We start from the raw sequence: 12,332 nt of genomic DNA, 5'->3' as shown, positions 1-12,332 counted from the left end.
TTTCTCAAGTACTTGTATATTTTCCATTATTACCACTAAATATTTGACCTGAACAATGAAATAAATACAGAAATTGTGATTATATAGTCCACCTTAACTAAATCCAGCATTATCTCCTAATAATGTTAGAATTTAGCAACGATTTCCTGCTTTTAAGTTTGTTAGGAGAGGAAAAGATTAGTGAGAAAACCTCTCTATGAGAAAACCCAACTTAACAAAGCAGGGTAAATGAGAGATGATTTTTACTATCCAATTCCCTTCACACACACACACACACACACACACACACACACACACACACACACACGGGGTAGGGGCAGTCAAGCACAAATTAACATGAAGGGTAACATAGAGTAAAACCAAATGGCAAAATCAAGTGTGAAGGAGAATCAGGAAAATTCTGAGCTTCAGCTCCTGTCCTATAGAAGCGTTTTTTAAAACGCTACTGAAGAAATCACCTTCTAGCCATCTCTTTGGGTTACTCTCTTTGCTTGCTTGGTAGCAATTTGGAAATATTGGTTTGGAGTTATATTACCCATTCATCTGATGCTGTGAATATTTATGAATCATGATATACAGGAACTCAAAATAATCCCCCACTTTACTTAATCTCACTCTTGCTTGGATTGAGGGCCATATGTACCCAATAAACGTTTATTGACTACATGTCATAACTGAAATAAACTGTGAGTTTCAAATATTTTGTAGAGAACAGAAAAATAAACATTCGAATACTGGAGCGCACTGCTCAAGTCTCTGATATAAGGCCAAGGTAAAAGAACTTACAGAGACAAAGCAGGGGAGGCTGGAGAGGATTTCACAAGCTTGAGTCCTGTCATTGTCCTGACTTTGTCCCATTTCCACTGAGGGTAAATTAAAAGGCTCTGTTACATGTCATTCTAGATCTCAAAGCAGAGAATCTTGAAGTGATCTTTGACTGCATTCTCCTATTTATCCACTTCCAATCCTACATCCCGTTTCAGTTCAACAGTATAAAAATATCTCAGTATTTGTACATATTATTGTCTTTTATTCTAAGCATTCTTTTGCCAGTATACACTGAGTGTTAAAAGTTATTCCTATGTATCTTCTGAACATATGAGTTCAATAAGGATTTTTGAGTTCTCACTTATTACATGTTAATCAATTACCAAGGCACAGAGGTTATGGCGAAGAATAAGTCCAAGTTTCTGGCATCAAGGAATGATGTCCAGCGAGTGAGAGACAACCAAGTAAATAATTCCAATACAGCATTCACAGAACACATGGTGAACCTGCATGTCACGGGGAAGGGGAAGTCCCTTTCAGCTGGGGATGAGGGGTACTAGAGAGCGAGGAAGATCCAATGAAGGCTTCCTGGCAGTGATGGAACCTAGCTCGGTCTTAGGGCTGAACAGTATTTTGCCCAATTGAAGGAGTGAAAATGCTTTTAAAGAAATAACAAAAGCAATGATCTCTGTTTTCATATAAGTATGCAAAGTTGCAGTTTGTGTAGATCTTTAGAAATTCAACTGTTCCCTTTTGAATTAGATCTAATTTCCTAGCAATGACTTTCTGCTGCACAGTTTTTTTTTCCTTTCACCACTGATATTTTCAAGTGACTTGTACAGTATGCTCTAGCCAAGCAAGCCTGTTTGACTCTTATTTTTAAGTTTTTTTGATGAATTCTTTTAAGAATTTTTTTCTTTTATTTCATCATATTATGGAGGTACAAATATTGTTAGGGTTACAAATATTGCCCCTCCCCCCTCCATCCCACCCACCCCCCATATGTCCAATCCCCTGGTGGTGTTTGACTCTTGAAAAGATTCACCCTACTGTCAAAACTTACTGTATGAGAATCCTGCCACTACGGATTGTCAATCCCTCTCTTCTGCTATAGACTGCATTTCCCACCACCCAACAATGACCACTTCTCCCACTTCCTTCTAAATTCTTACTGATTACCCCACATAGCTTGTTAATCTAATAATTCCATAACTTCTCAGGACTAATTTGTGGATTTGGGACCATAGAAATGTTTAGAAAAAAATTTTCTATTATTTGAGTTTTTGTGTATTTAGAAGACTGTTAGTCCTGGTTTCTCCATTAGATGATAATCAGCAGGAACATAGGGATGATATATTTTCATCTCTCGACGACCCTCCAAAAAAGGTTAGCAGCAGGGAAGTGGTTTGAGGTGCATAGGAGCTGGGAAATTGAAAGTAGGCAGGTTTGAATAGGTAGGATTTGAGTAAGTCTTCAAGGCTGTAAGGAACCATAGCTTTCAAAAAGGGAAGCTTCTACAGAAGACCTCCTACTTCTGAGCCAAGGCTGAGTGGTGTAGTGGGCACTGTTTTATGGTCTAGCAAGCATCCACGCCCTCCTCCAATCTACTCAAAAAGTGTCTAACTTTACTCATGAATCTTTGCACCACATACCACCCAACTCAGGGGAAGATGAACTTATCCCCAGCTCCAGGGGAGCTGATTTTAGTCTAAGCCTAAGTCAGTCAACCCACTTAACACTGACTGGTTAAGAAATGGGTACATGACCCAATTCTAACCAATGAGAATCAGGGTTGGCTTCATGAATATTCAACCTGTGCAGTCACAGAGACCCCACACATAGAAGGCTCCCATGTTTAGTTTAAGCCTCAATTCTCACTAAGTTTTGAAGAAGCAGCCCACATTTTCATTTTGCACTTGGCCCTGCAAACTATGTAGCTGGTCCTGATGAAGGTCAAGGTGATCGTGATGCAAACATACATATTTAACATATATTTGCAAAGAAGGAATGATAGTACAGTCACCATAAGGATGACTTATCTTTTGGTTGAGAGAGAACCAAAGGATCAGTTGAGGTTGTTAAAGGAAAGGCAAACACAAACAAGGAACACTATCTCTCACCATTTGGAATGTGGAGTGAACATTAGTCCAGAGAAAGTGGTTGAGTACTGTGGCTTTGACTGCTGTGTGGTGCATTTCTATGTGGTTCACTGTGTGTGTCTTTGGGGCTACTCTTGTAGACTACACGCACAGAAAAGAGCAGTGTAATGTTCATAGAGCAATAAAATTGAGTGGGTATTTCAGAGTCTCAAACTTCATAATGACTTGGGAAATTTAAATTGTGGGTTCCTGGCTTAGCAAGCAATGCTTGACTTTCTCACATGGAACTCCCTGTCTTAGGTCGCACTTTTCCATTTGATGTGCTCCTGTAGGACTCCGGGCCCTTGACTGGGCTCCCCATTTCCCCTTGGTGGTTCAAGTACTCAGGGCAGGCCACAAAATTTGTGAGGGCCTGTTCAAAATGAAAATGTGTGAACCTTTCCTTGTTAAAAAGTTAATAATTTCAAGAAGGTGACAGCAGAGCACTGACCCAGGCATGGGCCCTTCTGAGCTTGGAGCCCTTGCAACTGCACGGGTTGTCTGTTATGAAGCCAGCCCTGAAGGTAGTCTTTGTTTAACAGGAGCACTTCCTCTTCCCATATGTCTCTGAGTGTCACACAGGTGCCTCCTTTCAACTTTGGGAAGTGTTCGGATTTCAGCCCACTTCCTATCCCTGGTTCTGGAGAATTTTTCTATGTAGATGTTAAGAAGCAGGCCGTGTAGCATGTGGGAAACATTCAGGCAAGTTTCTAGACAGCTTTGTCCCAAGGCACATGGCAAGGTGCTGACAGGCCTTCTGTGGAATTCTTTTTGAGAACTGAGCCTCCAGCTGAGGGTATGCAGGTGCTAGAGGCTGTGATTAGCATTGGCCCCTTGCCTGGCCACATGTATGTGAGGATTGTGCAGCAGGATCATCCCTGTTGTCCTGTCCTTGTTTATGTTGTTCTTTTAACTGAGGAGAAGGGGCCCTACGAGGCCACAACAGGGCAGCCATTTCTCCTGACAGGCAAAAGCCCTTCCTGACAGCAGAGGGTCTGGTTCCATCTCGAGGTGGTAGATAATGTACAAGACTTGACCATTTTTGAAATGACAAAAGGGGATTATGTTTAAATAAAAAAGCTTCATGTTATTCATCAAAAAATTAAAAATATGCTTCGGCCACACCACTTGCCCACATTTATACAAAAGAACTGAAACCTGAATCTTGAAAAGATACTAGCCCTCCCATGTTTATTACAGCACTATTCGTAATAGCCAAGAGATGGGAGCGACCTGAATGTCCATTAATGGATGAATGGAAAGAATATGTGGGATTTAGGTTATTAAGTATGAAATGTCCGATTTCCTTAAGTACTACATTTTGACAGTTGATATTTCTGACATTTCACTTTGATGCTTCTTGTTCTATTTTTATTGTGAAAATACATTCTCATCCTTTCAAAGGCATGGTTTGGCTTGTGATTATCTTTCAAATTTTTTTAGAGCAATTTTTGTGAAACCATGGATAAATAAAAAATTTGTGTTATTTTCAAATATGAGTTCCATTGTGGAACCAATGCAGCACAGACAGCTTGATATATCAGCGAAGTGTTTGGAGAGGATGTGGCTAATGAATGCACAGTACATCGATGGCTTGATAAGTTCCGCTGTGGTGATTTTAATCTTGAAAATGAGCCACTTGGGCGACCTGAGACCAAGGTGGATAATGATGAAATGAAAGCTGTAATGGAAGTGAATCCATCTCAACCTACGTGTGAATTAACAGCAATTTTTGACATCACTATTACAGCAATATTGGACCATTTGAAACAAATTGGCAAGGTAAAAATGCTGGATAGATGGGTACCGCATGAATTAAACAAGCATCAGAAGAAAAATTGTTCTTTTCTTTGCTGTCACAATATAAAGGTAAATCATTTCTACACTGTATTCTTATGCATTATGAAAAATGGATTATTTTTGATAATAGCAAGTATTCACCACAATGGTTGGAAAAAGATGAAGTGTTGAGACACATTCCAAAACCGAATAGTCATCAAAAAAATCTAATGGTGTCTGTTTGGTGGTCCAGCACTGGTATTATCCACTACAGCTTTATGAAACCTGGTCAGTTGATTACAGCAGATGTCTACTGCAATCAATTGAATGAAATGATGAGGATATTTGTGATTAAGCAACTGAAACTAGTCAATAGAGACAGGACAATCCTCTTGCAAGACAACACTTGACCACATGTCACACAAACAATGCTGCTCAAACTACAGAGGCTGGACTTGGAAACTCTCTGTCATTCACTGTATTCACCAGACTTTGCACCAAGTGACTGCCACTTCTTCCAGGCTTTGGACCACTTTTTGCAAGGAAAACTATTTAATTCTCAACAAGCTATGGAAAACCCCTTTCATGACTTCATCACCATTAATTCTCCAGACTTCTTCACTGCTGGCATAAATAAGCTACCATTAAGATGGTAAAACTGTGTGGACAGTTTAGGCACATATTTTGATTAATTGTACGGTTTCTTGTTTCAGATAAACTAAACTAAACTTTTGATTCAAAATCGGATATTTCATATTTAGTGACCTTAATCTATACACGGAATGGAATATTATTCAGACTTAAAAAAAGGGAATCCTGCAATATGCAAAAACTTATCATAAAATCCTTTCATGGCAGAGATTGTTTTTGCTAATGTTCCTGTTTGTTTGTTTGTTTTTCATTGCCATGTCTTTTGCATGTGGCTGGGCATGTAGTAGGTGTTCTGCAAATGTTTGTTGATTGAATGAATCAAGCAGTCTTTCAATATTTGCCACATTTTTTTTTCTTAATCCCAGATTGATATTTTAACTAACCTAAAATCTTTATACTCCTTGGCCAGTCCATGCAGAATGAGGGATAAAGAAGAGCAGGGAAAACATGTGAAAGGCCATTTCTTCTTTCTCTTTAACAACCTACAAGGATGAGTCATTTCTAAGTTAGGAAGAACGCGAATTAATTTTGTGAGCTGCCATTTCCGTGGTTAAGCTTGGAGGTGGCAGTTCTCAGAGCTGAATGTCATACTAGGCTGGCTAGCTTTGATCTCCAACAAGTGATGCCAGGGAAGAGTCAGCCCAGAGTAGGATAAAGGACCCTTGCAAGTATGTTTCCTCTCTGGAACGCCCCCACCACAAGGACTTACAGAGTCCACGCAACTTTGGTGGATTCTTCTGCATGGCATGATGAGGAGAGGTCTCAAAGGCCAATCTTCACACCAGTGAGGCCCATGGTAACTTTTGCATTGATTTTCAAGGGAAAGAACCATAAAGTGAGTTTTCCATAAAATGAAATTTATTTAGTTTGAAAGACTATAATTTTAAGTTCTAAAAACATATAATGAATGATATTGATATTGATCTGTGAAACCCCAAAATATGAGAACCACGAATATAGATCCCTACTTTCCTTTTATTTATTTCAATTTTTTAGTAAGAATAGTACTCCTTTTAAGTGTCAACCAATTTTACAGACCTCCTACATGAAAATGGGATAATCATAGTGCCTTTTGACATGTGGATCAAGGAAATACATATGTGTACAAGGATTCTTTCAAAATTTTGCAACAACCCTCCAGTGGTTTGCCCCTGATAAGTTGAAAAACACTAGTGTAGAGGATTTTAACATGATATGAATTCCAATCTAATCCTCCCCTCCACTCACCAGCCACGTAACAATGAGCAAGCCACTTCTCTGAGGAGTTTCAAGAGGAACTGTATGGCACATGACCCTACTGCTTTGCTAAGTTGGTGCTACTTTGGCAAGAAAATGACAGAAAGCAGAATCATGAAAGAACAGTAGGAATTGTCTCTCTCAAGTCCCACTTTCATCTTTTCTCCACTCTAGGTATTCTCCCTTGTTTAGTGGATTAGAGTCTTCTGAGAATTACTTATTATGCCAACCAAGACAAAATGGTGACATAGACCAGAATGAGGACAGGATAGTATTTGCAATTTCACTGTATGTTCTTGTCAAACATGTTTTATTTAAATGGAGGAGCAACTTCCATGTTTCCTGTATATAGATTTTGTCAGTATAGCTAACCTTCTATTTTTTAACACACACACACACACACACACACACACACACACACACACACACACACACACAGTATTATTTAGGGCAATGAGAAGTGAATTTATAGTCCTCTGAATGCACCCAACTTTTGAGGACAATTCGAAAATGATTTCCTTCATTGCAGGAGAATGTTACAACTATGTAATTGACTACAGAGTAATCAGTTGTATGCATGGTTCTAGCACACTCTTTCACATGTTCTAGAGAAATAAGAATGAAATAAGATTTTTCAGCAGCAAGAATATTTGACGCCTACTCCTTGTCACAACTATACTTCATTTATTTTTTGTGCATGTGTTATTGAGTCACTGACTTCCTCTTTCTCCTCCTCCTCCCCCTCATTATTGTTATTCTTGACTCTTATTTCTCCTCCACTTCCTCCTCTTCCTCTGAGAGAGGTTCCGAGAACTATCCTTAGAAGTAAAAATGATGCTAGAAAAGAACAAAGGAATTCTAATTCTGTTGATTTCATTTTTTACTCTATTTCCAATGGGAGATAACTCCTTGGAAAATAAATTACTAAATAAACACTATTGATGTTGTGTTAGAATGGACAATCAGAGTATGTGTTATCTAGTTTTTTTGGTGATTAAGAGATCCAGATGTTAATTAATGAAAAGAGCTATTAAAGTAAGATAAGACTTGCTGTAAAGATAACAACCATTGTCTTCTTTTATGCAATTTATCATTTCCTCTCATCACCAAAATACACTCTACCTACCCTCACCCCAAGGAAAAGGGTCATTTGCATCAGATAATCCAGGAGAAAATCCAGATGATTTCTAAGCTGAAAGGAATTTGTATACATCTCTTGTTGTGGGGGAAATTGCCCAATATTTTGACCACATGGGGTTATGCATACACTTAAAAGAGTTGTTTCCCCAGATTGCAACATGTGCTGCATAAATCGTCTCACAAGCTTTGCTAGCTTTTTGACTCCACACTAAGATACTAACCCAAACTCAGGCTTTCTTCTCTTTTTGTCCCTTCCCATTTCATTTTGATATCCTGCCATTTTTCTTATCTCTCTTCTTCTCTCTCCTCCATTTCCATCCTATTGAGCTCCAAAGGAGAAGGACAAGAAAATATTCCCAATGTTGGAAAGGAGCTTTTAATGCAGTAATTTGAGGTGTTACTTCAAGCAGAGAAGAAGCATGATCAAACCTACATTTCAAAAGATCATTATGCCTGCACTAAGGACAAGAGATTAGCAAGGTCGTTATTAGATGTGAGCAGTTTAATTCAGAAGAAGAATTGGCACACTATAGTCATGAATTGGCATGGAGAGGATTAATAACTTCTAGATTTTCTGATTTGGAAAACTGAGATGGCAGTGGTCACCTCCTGGTCCCTCCTCCAATAGGGAACGTTGGAGGAAGAAAAGCTTTGAAAGGAAATGAAAATTATTAGACTTAAGAAAAAGCAACTTTGCTGATTGAAAGTCATTAAGGTTTGGGGGAAGGCAGCATGACCCTAAAAATCAATTTTTCACTACACTGAAGCTATGGAGGAACATTGGATAATATTACTTATGCAATGCAATCCATGTAAGCTTTTAGCAAATAATAAAATAGTAATTATTGAGTGCTTACAGAGTACTACTGCAAGAAGTTTTGCTGATATAAATTAATGCATTCAATCTTCTCAACAAACCTAAGTACTATTTTCATTTCCATATAACAGCCATGTAAACTGAGGAACATCAAGATTAATTAAATTCCTCAAGGTAATACAGCTAATGAGTGGGCAGAAGCAAGCAGCCTAACTCCAGGGTCTTCCCTCTTAGCTGCTATGTTACATTATCTCACAAATAATTTCATTCCTTTTGTAATTTGTGTGTGTACTCTTTCCCATTTCTTCCCAAAGTGACATATTTAGAAAAAAAATTAATGTAACTTAAAATTGGGAATTTTGAAAGTTCTGGCTAATTGAGGTTTAGCACAGTTAGTTCTGGAAGTTCAGCGCTAAATTACAAGGAGCCATGGAGCTATGAATCCACTTTGGAACCCTTGTAAACTTGCAAAATACATCTAATCAGAAAAAAATGCAAGGATTGGCAGAATTTCAAATCCCTGCCCTGTTGAGTTTAAAACCCTGACTGTTGTCAGGTGTGCACTGCTATTTGTCATATATTCTTTGGCTTTAGACAGAGGCCTTGACGTTAGAGCCCTGGGCCAGGCAGACCTTCATTGAAGAAAAGCAGCGTTAGGCATTTTCCCACTATTAACCCCGCCAGCCCTCGCTTGTATCAGAGCCAGGTCAAACTTGTACACATGGCTTTTCGAAAGTCGATTTTGAACTTCTAATTAACCATTCTCTTGAAATGTTGAAACTTTTGTTATTGTGTGGTGGAGCCCTAATACTACACTGTACCGGAATATAAAGGAAAATCTGCCATCTGCTTAGAGACTTAAAGTGTCTTGGCATTTTTTTTTTTTTTTTTTAACTCCAACTGCATCTGCAATTAGGAGTTTTTTTCACTCGTATTTCTAGCAAGGCAAAACTAATCAAACCAAGAGAATAAATAAAACTATGGATGTTGTTGGGACTGAAAGGTCTTTAACACCCTTTGCACTCCCTTGCTTTTTTCTCCATTCCTTTATTCTACTCAGGATTTAATTTTTTAAATACCCCAGATTTTACAAAGCGTGGCAGTAGAATAAAAAACTGGAGTTTCTTTTCAGACAAACTTATTTATTTGGATTTTTTTATGTTTCAAATTATTTATACATTCAAAGAGTAATTTTAATCTCTATAATTTTTGCTGTATCGAGTCACACTTGACATCTGAGTGCAAAGGGTTAAGAATGAGAATATTATTCTCACTGTTACATACTCAGTTGTTAGCACATAGATGAGACTCACATACACATATGATACCATTCATTGAGAGAGGGCGCCCTAGAAGGAGGTCAGGCTTGAGGTAAGATAATTTGCTAACGGCTTACACATATTGTCTCTCTGGTCCTCACACAATCCTGCAATGCATAGTTTTCTCACTTTGTTCATGAATTTCTTTCTCACTTTGTTCATGAATAAATGGAGGCCTAACAATTTTAGGAAGTTTGTTGAAGGCATTTCTACTGGTAATCAATAAACTCAAGATTTTAATCTTGGTCTGGCTGTGATGTCAAAGCCCACTTTCTTTGTATTAAAGTATCTATATGACCTTCCTATTCCGATGCCATTTCAAAAATAAGAGCAGAATTCCACCAGACTTCCTATTCCCAATTATAGCAGGATAGACCCTGTAACAAATGTCTGCTAAGATCTAATGTAGTCTGTGTACATTAAAACAGACTACTTCAATATAGCATTGGGCTTGCTAGAATGTAAGGAATTAGGAGAGGGGAAAAAATAAGCTGAGATTTAATAAGGAACAGTAAGCAGTAAGTAACACACAAAGGGAGAGTATCGCCCAAGCAAATGATGACATCAGTGCTCTAATGCCCAGGAAAGCCTAAGACTTGCATGAAAGTTGAACATGAATTTGATGGATTCTAAAGAGTTTTCATGTTGGCCCACTGCTGAGTTCTGGATGAAGCCAATAGAACTCCTTTCTGGAGGAAAGTATCCCTAATTTAGACCCTAATTATATGAAGAGATCAAGTCCAACAAAATGTGAGCTCAAATAAATACATATATACCTGTTTAAATAAATGAATAAATCAAACACATGAGGACGTAAGCCACTAAGGAAAGTCAGCAAAAACAAGAAACAACAGAATAATAAGCTTTATCTGTGGAGTTAAAATGAAGGCGGGGAGGATGACTTTTAAATAATGATAATAGACAAAGAATATTAATTTAATTTCACTCCTTCATAGAACCCCACTAAAATAATAATAGAGTTTCCTTTTTTGTTTTTAAAGCATATACTCAAAGGGAAAAAGAATGAGAAAGAAAATAATAGGAACCTGTATAGCAGATGGCCGTCTGTTACTGTGTTAGCAGACCTGAAGAAAACCGAATCCTGAACCAGGGATGGATACATCAGGCCATTAGACTCATATTCCATGGAGTTGTTGACCTGCACACCTGAGACTCTATTTTATTTTCCAGTTTTTAACTGCTTATTTCTCTGCATTCATTACCCTCTTTCCTTTCTTTACTTCTTTCTCTGTCAACCTTAAAGATTATAATACTTAAATTCACTTGCCCTTCTACATTTCATTCTACAACTTTCTCCAACTTTGGACCTAAATATTCAAGTCTGCTAGAGATTGTCATGAAGTGTAGCAGTTTGTCCTCTTGTGAACTTATTATCACCAAACTCAAATGGGCCTGTCACAATCCTTCTGCTTTGTACCCTTGACCACACTGACCCTCTGTCAATTTCTTTGTCTTGCTCTTCTTCCACTTTCCTTAAAATCCTTGTGTATTTTTTCCCACCATGTAACCGTTTCACTACTTAACTCCTATACACCCTTTATGTCTGAGCTTAATATTGTCCCTTCATCAGATACACATCTCCTCTCCACCAATTCAAATCAGATTCCATTGTTTTATGATTTTGTAGAACTCTATATCTTCATTTCAGTAGCTTATTTCAGTTGTGAGGTATATACCCAATAGTGTGACCATTTGCCTAATAGCTACCACTATAAGATCTATGAAAGTATACATGCCTCATATTTCTAACATCAGGATGCCTAACACATCATAAAAGCTAAAAATATCATTTACTGAGTGATAGAAACAATCTTTTGAATGTAAGTTGGTTTCCCAAGTAGGGAAATAGGGACAAAGTGCAGGGGATCACATGGATTGTTGTTCATCCTGATAGGAACATTGTAGCCTTCATGAAAGCTCCACTTCTTTGGTAAATTAACAAATTAGCTTTGTAGTTAATTCATTGACAGTTTGTGAATTATGTTCTCACAACTTCATGGCTGAGAAGCTGATCTTTTCTTAGGAGATGAGTATTCAGTTCATCTAACACCCCTTAATCTGACTTCATGCTCGCCAAAAAAATTCTAATATGCATGTTCATCTATGTACAGGAAGATAATTCAATAATCATATTACCTCTGTTCTTTCCAGCACATGGGACAGTTCATTAATCATTAAAAATTAGTTTTCAAAAACAGTTGGTTTCTAATGCAACATCATATGTATTTTAGTAATATGTGTCTCAAGGCTTAATCAGATCAAAGCACTGACAGAGGTGAGTCTTGAGATATTCAAAAGAAAAACATTTCCCACTAGCTTTCCCTTACTTCTAATATATACTGGGGACAATAACTTGACATAAGGAGTCATGTACAAGTAATTTATTTGCAGGTGCAAACAAGGAGAGCAAAGAAAGGGGACTAGTGAAATGACACAAGGAAAGAAATGAAGTGTCATTGGTCC

General features: G+C 37.9%; 1 protein-coding gene across 1 annotated transcript in view; it reads left to right on the top strand.

Moving 5' to 3' along the window:
* The window catches only part of HDAC9 (histone deacetylase 9), an 873,646-nt gene that overhangs the window by 837,677 nt on the left and 23,637 nt on the right, over nt 1-12,332 (top strand). The gene's annotated exons all lie outside the window — the stretch shown is intronic.

The sequence above is a fragment of the Microcebus murinus genome, chromosome 9, assembly GCF_040939455.1.
Source record: "Microcebus murinus isolate Inina chromosome 9, M.murinus_Inina_mat1.0, whole genome shotgun sequence".
NCBI classification, from domain to species: domain Eukaryota; kingdom Metazoa; phylum Chordata; class Mammalia; order Primates; family Cheirogaleidae; genus Microcebus; species Microcebus murinus.
The sequence above is the reverse complement of the archived record's forward strand: the minus strand, read 5'-3'. Positions and strand labels throughout refer to the sequence as shown.